Source organism: Natator depressus, chromosome 6, assembly GCF_965152275.1.
Source record: "Natator depressus isolate rNatDep1 chromosome 6, rNatDep2.hap1, whole genome shotgun sequence".
Classification (NCBI taxonomy): domain Eukaryota; kingdom Metazoa; phylum Chordata; order Testudines; family Cheloniidae; genus Natator; species Natator depressus.
The window spans coordinates 105966042-105972291 of NC_134239.1; the positions used below are offsets into that span (position 1 = coordinate 105966042).

General features: G+C 45.0%; 1 long non-coding RNA gene across 1 annotated transcript; it reads left to right on the forward strand.

Annotated features, from left to right (window-relative positions):
• Positions 1-231: 231 nt before the first annotated feature.
• Positions 232-5747, forward strand: LOC141990185 (uncharacterized). Its single transcript, XR_012640101.1, has 3 exons — positions 232-382; positions 4320-4438; positions 5539-5747. It is a non-coding gene; the product is annotated as an uncharacterized LOC141990185 (long non-coding RNA).
• Positions 5748-6250: the final 503 nt, after the last annotated feature.

Below are 6250 nucleotides of genomic sequence, written 5' to 3' on the forward strand. Positions count from 1 at the left end.
CTCTTTGCAGTTCACTTTGGACGTAACTATCCTGAGTAATTTTGGATTGTCTGCAAACTCTGCCACCTCACTGTTTATCCTCTTTTCCAGATCATATATGAATATGTTGAACAGCACTGGAGCCAGTACAGATCGTTAGGGGAACCCTGGTATTTACTCTCCACTATGAAAACAGACCATTTATTACTATTCTTTGTTTCCCAACTTTTAACCAGTTACTGAGCAATGTGAGGACCCCCTTATCCCAGGACTGCTTACTTTGCTTAAAAGCCTTTGGTGTGGGTCTTGTCAAAGGCTTTCTGAAAAGTCCAAGTACACTCTATCCACTGGATCACCCTTGTCCATATGCTTTTTGACCCACTCAAAGAATTCTAACAGATTGGTGAGTCATGATTTACCTTTACAAAAGCAGTATTGACTCCTCCCCAATGTATCATGTTTATGTGTGTGCTAATTCTGCTCTTTACTCAGGGATGAAAGTAACATAAAAGGCTTACCGGTATGGGGGCCAGACTCTAGGCTGCCGGAAGGGGTGGGGCCTCAGGCACAAGGGGCGGGGCCTTGGGTGGAAGTGGTGCTTCCTTGCCGTGCTGCCCGGCCTGCCCTGCCCCGGGGCTCCGGCAGCAATTTAAAGGGCCCGGGGCTCCGGCCACTGCTGCGGTAGAGGCAGCAGCCGGGAGCCCAGGGCCCTTTTAAATCGCTGGGGCTTGGGCAGCAGCCCCTTTTGCTCCCCACATCAGCGGCCCAGCTGGTAGGGCCACCAACGGGGTGGGAGAAAGGGGTTTTAACGTCAGCTGTGTATGGGCCGGTACCGGCGGCCACTTCTTACCAGTACACCATACCGGCCCACTTTCACCTTTGTCTTTACTATCGTCTCAACCAGTTTGCCTGGTACTGATGTTAGGCCTACAGGCCTGTAATTGTCAAGAGCACCTCTGAAGCCTTTTTAAAAATCGGTGTTACATTACCTATCCTTCAGTCATCTGGTACAGAGGCTGATCTAAGCAATACTACCACAGGTAGTAGCTCTGAAATTTCATATTTGAGTTCCTTCAGAATTCTTGGGTGAATACCATCTGGCCCTGGTGACTTATTACTGTTTAATTGATCAATTTGTTCCAAACCTTCCTCTTCTGACACCTCATTCTGGGACAGTTTCTCAGATTTGTCACCTAAAAAGAATTCAGGTGCTTATTGAACATTTCTCAGCAGGCTGGATTCAAAGAGGCAGCAAAATTGTGGTATTGCAAGAGAAGCAGAAAATAAAACTGATTATAAACAGAAAATGAAACCAACCAAAATAAGTGAAGTGCAACAAGTAAACAATTTAACATAAATAATGAAAATTAATGAGATTTTATTTTTAAATCTCTCAAGATATAGTGAAGATCGTGATTAATAAGACTAAAGCAGATTTTTGAAATCTAATGGATAAGATCTCTAGCCCGCACTCCAGCTATGCAGCCATAAATCTGTCAGACCAGCTGCTTGTGAGGTCCTGGAGGGGAGTTTCTAGGCAACATAGAACTGGTATGGTATTTCTATGGTATAGACATACAAAAGAAACAAAGAAAAGCATTATTGGAAGGCCCACTGTTAAATGAATGGCTCATGGAATTGATAGACATTGCTTCCTACAAGAGAACCATCTTCAGAGTGTGAGACAGCTTATCAAGTGAACACAATTCTCAGCGGTGGATCAGGCCTAATATTTGGAGTCCTTTACTAGATTTTGAAAAGTGCTTATGTGACTTAGGAGCCTAAGTCCCCTTTTCAGAAGTGACTTGGGCACTCACTGAAAGTCAGTGAGACATAGGATCCTAGGGTAGGATTCCCAGAAATACTTAGGTGGCTAACTCCCATTGAAATTTACAATAATGGGACCACTAGTGGAGCAAGGTACTATTCAAAATGACTAAGGGTATAAGACTCTGGCTCCAAACACCTACAATGGATCTATGCCTTTTAAGATTATATGAAAATGGAGGCCAATTTTTTAAAGAATTGGGTGAAGGGCCCGGGTGCAAGTGCAAAATATGTGCACCCACATTTGCATGCACAGTTTTCAGAGTTGTATGCACAAATTAAACAGTTGCACATGTACACCAGGACCTGATTTGTACGTGCAAGGTCCTCAGGACAGGGACTGTCCTTTATTGTGTGTCTGTCCAGCTCCTAAAACAATGAGGCCCCAATCTCATCTGGGGCCACTGCACTCTAGGGTAATCTGAATCCTTTCTGTGCCATCAGACATTGTTTAGGGCATGACTAAGACTCTGCCATTCCGGTCTATCATGCTGTTTTCCAGAATGGCTACTTTGGGTTTCTATACTTCAACTTTTTTATGAGGATAGGTTGTTGGCCTATCGCTCAACCCCCAATGTGGAGGATCAATGGACTATTTCTTGATGGATCCCTGCCCTTAACCTGTGCAGCTTGAATAGCGCTATCAAGAGTTAAAGCTCATGCTGGCATAGCACTCAGCATCATTGGAAAACACAAGCCTTCCCACCATGTCAAGGAGCAGTACCTGGAAAAGGTCTCTAGGGTAATACAAAAGATAAATACTAAAAGTAATTGCAATTACAACTACATGTGCATGGGGGCATTCTACCTTTTAAACATTGTTCCTCAGATAGTGTGGGTTAAGTATAAAAAGCAAGGTATAAAATCTCTAGCATTTCTAACACTAAAATTTTTCTGTAATTCAGATTTCAATGTTGACTCCAAAAACAGCGTTGGCAACATTACGAAGGTCATATTTTTGGGTAACTGAACTGTTCTTAAACAATGCTTCCAAAGTATTAGTCACAAACAGGTTTTTCTTTGGCATCAGGAAGGCAGGTCTTTGCTCTCTGCCTCCGTTTGGCTCAGCAGACATGTTCATCGGGGTCACTGCAAGGAAACTTCCACTGCAAGTTTAGGAGAACTGTCATGGCGAGGTGGAACAAGACTCTCACTTGCTCCTTATGAAGCCATACAAGTGGCTCCCGTGCACTGAACAACACTCATGAAAGGTGACACTTTGTGGAAATGAAACAGCAGTCTGCCCCTTTAAGGGCTAGTCGGGGCCAGGAGCAGCCAGCCCTGTCCTGGAGCCAAGTCTGGGAGACAGATGCTAGGACTCATCTGACTCAGCGGGACAGCATCAAATGATTGGCTTGGATGACTCCCAGCTAGAGAATATAAATGAGGGCCTCAGCTCAATTAGAAAACCTGGGCCCAGAAAGGCTGTAAGTACACTCTACTGTAGCTGCAGCAGAAAACTGCAAGAGAGCAAGCCAGTTTTGTGGATTCCCCTAGATTGGCGAAGAGTCTCACCAGTAAATTGCCAGAGGCCAGAGAGTCCCGTAATCTAGGTCAGGAACCGGACTATTTATGCTGTTGTTCCATATTCCATTTTTGTGTTGGAGAATAACCAGGTAAGGGCTACAAACTGAGCTGGGTGTAGCCAATTGTTTTTCCCAGGCTGGTGATCAGATCCACCAGCCTATGAATAGCCTCAACCTTCTCTGACTGAATCCAATGGCAACATTTCAATGAGAGCAGGCTTGAGCTTGCCTGAGAGTTGGCGCTATGCGTAATCACACTAGCCTTTTGCCTCAGAAGGCAAGGGTCTAGGGTGACCAGATGTCCCAATATTGTTGGGACTATGCTGATATTAAGGGCTTTGTCTTGTACAGGATCCTATTTCCCCCCCACCCCAGTCCTGATTTTTCACACTTGCTATCTGGTCACCCTAAAAGGGTCCAAAAGTGATTCAGGACACAAAGCAATCTCATCCTTGAGAGGAGGGAACATTTATTAGTGTAAAAAATAGCTGCATCAGCAGGCATTCCCTGTTCAGAAGAAATCCGCTGCTGGGATAGCTAGCATGAAGTAGGTCAGATTTGACGTGCGGGTGCACGGAAAAAGTTGTATGTAAAATCTTGCTCAGTGCCTACCAGTGCTTTGCTGGGTCTCCCCAGTATCACAAGTTCTTTCCGTTTCTTGTACACAAAACTCAGCCATGTTTTAAAGATAATTCACACGAGACATTTTCACTAAATTGCAATGTCAGCCAAAGCTCCCGCACCATCAAACGTATGGAGGATGATCTGTAGGAAGAGTGTCAAACAACCACTAAAGACTGATGGGAAGTACAAGATGAACAAACTTGTACCAAAAAAACCCCAAACAAACAAAAAAACCCAGCCCATAGGCCTTTATTCCTCTGAAAAACACAGGAACTCCAGGCTTCCCTGCTGCATAAAGCAATGGAAGATTTCAAATCTCTTTTGTATCTGCCAATTTAGTAATCAGGAAACCTTTAATTCCAGGACCTGCATGCCAAGGCCGTTGAGAACTGAACAGGGTAGAGAGTTCAAGGAAACAAGTCTCTTCATACCTGAGTGTTTGTTTGCTTCTCTGCTGCCAAAAACTAGCCCTTTGTTGTCAAGTAAGTTCCAGAATTATTTATCTGCCTTGCCCCATTGACATTGTCGAAAGGTCTGAAAAAGGAATGTTATTGCTGAATGCAAACCCAAATGATTTCTTACTTATAAAATACAAGAATGACTAAACAGGATAAGCTGTGCTGCTTCTGTATTAACATTTTCCATCCAACATACAGGTTCCCATTCTCAGGGCTCATTTGTAATGGGTCCACAAACAGCAGCTAGAAACAATAAAAATTCCACCTAACAATGAAAAATACATTTAGCCTTAAGAGGAAGGGGCCAACAGGTAATAAGGAAGAGCAGACTGTTGAAATCTGCAGGGAATGATGTTAAAAGGATTGGTGGTTCAGTTTGGATAAGCACCCAAAAGTCCGGTTAATTATTCTGACTATCCCAAACAGTTTGGGCTGAAAATCTTGGGGGGAAACAGACATTGTTGTGGCATTTCTGGTATACTGTGCCTCTGGGAAGACCATGATCACAAGAGAATAGCTTTTCTTCTGGTATACAACAAGCACTTCTACTTTGGGCCCTTGATTCAGCAAAGCACTTAAGCATGCGCTTAAATTTCAATATGTGCTTCACATTCAGCTAAGCTCTTAAGCACGTGATCAACTTTGACTTCAATGGAACTTAAGCATGTGCTTAAATGCTTTGCAGAATTGGGGCCCTGGAAGACTATGTAGCAGCAAGAAAAAATGAATACCCTTTTGCTTAAGGGCATGGCTACGCTTGCAGATGTAGAGCGCTTTGAGTTAAACCAGCCTTCGTAGAGCGCAGTAGGGAAAGTGCTGCAGTCTGTCCACACTGACAGCTTTAAGTGCACTGGCGTGGCCACATTTGCAGCACTTCCAGCGGCATTGGGAGCGGTGCGTTATGGGCAGCTATCCCAGCATGCAAGTGACTGCAACGTGCTTTTCAAATAGGTAGGGTGGGGTGGAGTGTGACAGGGAGTGTGTTGTGGGTTTTGGGGGGGCTGAGAGCATGTCAGCATGCTGTCTTGTAAGTTCAGACAGCAGCAGACCCCCCTTCTCCCCGCCCCCCTGCCTCTCTCTCTCATACAGCATTCCACAGTAACGGTTGCTTTGTCTTGGAGCAGATAAGCAGCCGGCTGTCAGAAACGGAGCTTTGAAAGGGCACATCCGCATTCCTACAGCGATTCAAAAACAATGAGAAGAGTGGTCACTTGACTTAAGGGGATTATGGGACGTTTCCAGAGGCCGATCAGAGCGCAGTAATGCAACACGTCATTCACACTGATGCCTGGACATTGTAGCCAAGGCGCAGCAGATGTTATTCTACTCACCGAGGTGGAGTACCAGCAGCGCTGTAGCCGCGGAGTCAGAGCGCTCTACGTGCCTTGCCAGTGTGGACGGGTAGTGAGTTAGGGCGCCCGGGGCTCCTTTATTGCGCTGTAACTCGCAAGTGTAGCCAAGCCCTAAGTTTAGTTTACTTTAGGGGATGATGGTTCAGATCAATGCTTATTTTATCCCTAACTGAATGCAGCAACAATAAGTAAACATGGAATAGAGGTTTAACTATTGTCCTTCATATAAGATAACTGTGAGAGACAGGGGCACCTGTAATGGGTCATTTGCTTGCAATGGTGACTGGTGACTCACTCAACTCTCCAAGTAGCTGCATGTGTACTGCATCAGCACACCCCAGGACCTTGCCTCAGCTGGCATGCTAAACATAGTGACGGTAGCTAGTAGTGGCAACTGCTACGGAAAGGCACTTCTGGCCCTCCCAGTGCATGCCAAAGAGTCATAGTCAAACACCTGGCAAATATTAGACATAGCAACTGAATG